The sequence below is a fragment of the Pseudochaenichthys georgianus genome, unplaced genomic scaffold (genome assembly GCF_902827115.2).
Source record: "Pseudochaenichthys georgianus unplaced genomic scaffold, fPseGeo1.2 scaffold_541_arrow_ctg1, whole genome shotgun sequence".
NCBI lineage: Eukaryota > Metazoa > Chordata > Actinopteri > Perciformes > Channichthyidae > Pseudochaenichthys > Pseudochaenichthys georgianus.
Window position 1 is genome coordinate 131,272 of NW_027263102.1, and position 1,229 is coordinate 132,500.

A 1,229-nucleotide genomic window follows, 5' to 3' on the forward strand; every position below is an offset into this window, starting at 1 on the left:
ACTTCTAACTTGATTTATTAACTCACTAAAAATGTCCCTGATGAGTTTATGTTCTCAATCTGTAGTTTCAAGTCTTCTTTAACACATAATGGTGATCGTTTTAATAAGTTATGGTCCAATTTAGAGTACCGTAATTTTTGGACTATAAGCCGCGCCTTTTTCCCCATTTTTCGACCCTGCGGCTTACTGTATACAACGGTGCGGCTAATCTATGGATGTTTACAGCTAACGGCCACTAGGGGACCTCCTAAATCTATGGGTTTTACAGGTTACAGTCCACCACCTTTAACGCTACGGGCTCTATGGCCGGTCCGCGCCCCCCACCTTTAAGCGGCGGGCTCCAGCAGGAAAAGCTGGAGGCCGGAAAAGAGCGAGACAGGTAGCACGCCAAAGTAAAAGTGGAACCGAGAGACAGAACGAGAGCAAGACAGACGGACATTACGAGAGCGAGGCAGTTTGTGCAAAGGACGTTTTCATGCACAAACCCTTCGCTCAGTGGGAGGCGTGGATGACCAGCGGCGATAAATCATTCACCAAAACTGGTCGCATGCGAAAAGCAACTTTCGCTTAAGTTTGCGAGTGGATCCTGACGGCGTGGAGGAGTGTCAACACATCCACGATCACCAACGGGTTCCGAAAGGCTGGACTGCTTACATACGGTAATTAAAACACCTGCGGTTTATAGTCCAGTGCGGCTTATAGTCCGAAAATTACGGTAAATGGATCATAAAGCAGGGTCTGCTTAAGTTGTAGCTACTATTATCCAGCAGGGGGCGAAGTCAGATTGTATAGAAGTCTATGAGAAAATGACCCTTCTTTTAACTTGATTTATTTACATCAATAAACATTTCCCTGATGAGTTTATACTCTCAATCTTTAGTTTCAAGTCTTCTTCAACACATAATGCTGATATAATGCTGATATATAATATATATATAATTCATAGTCCAATAAGACAATAAAACAGAGTGTGACACAGAGGCGTCACGGTACGTCCACACAGCAGCTTTAGACGAATCTTCCAAGGCTTCTCTGCCCGTTGACTTTGAATGGGGATGACGTCACTTTGCCTCGCTTTTCGCCGAACTGCATTGTGGGGGAGCGAAGCGAAGATTTCCAGGATTTCCAGGATTCAAAAGTTGAGCAATGTTCAACTTTTGAAGCTGAGCTGGAAGCGTCAGCCAATCAAACACGTTTATGCAAATCTGACAGTAGAAGCGCTAGCCAAT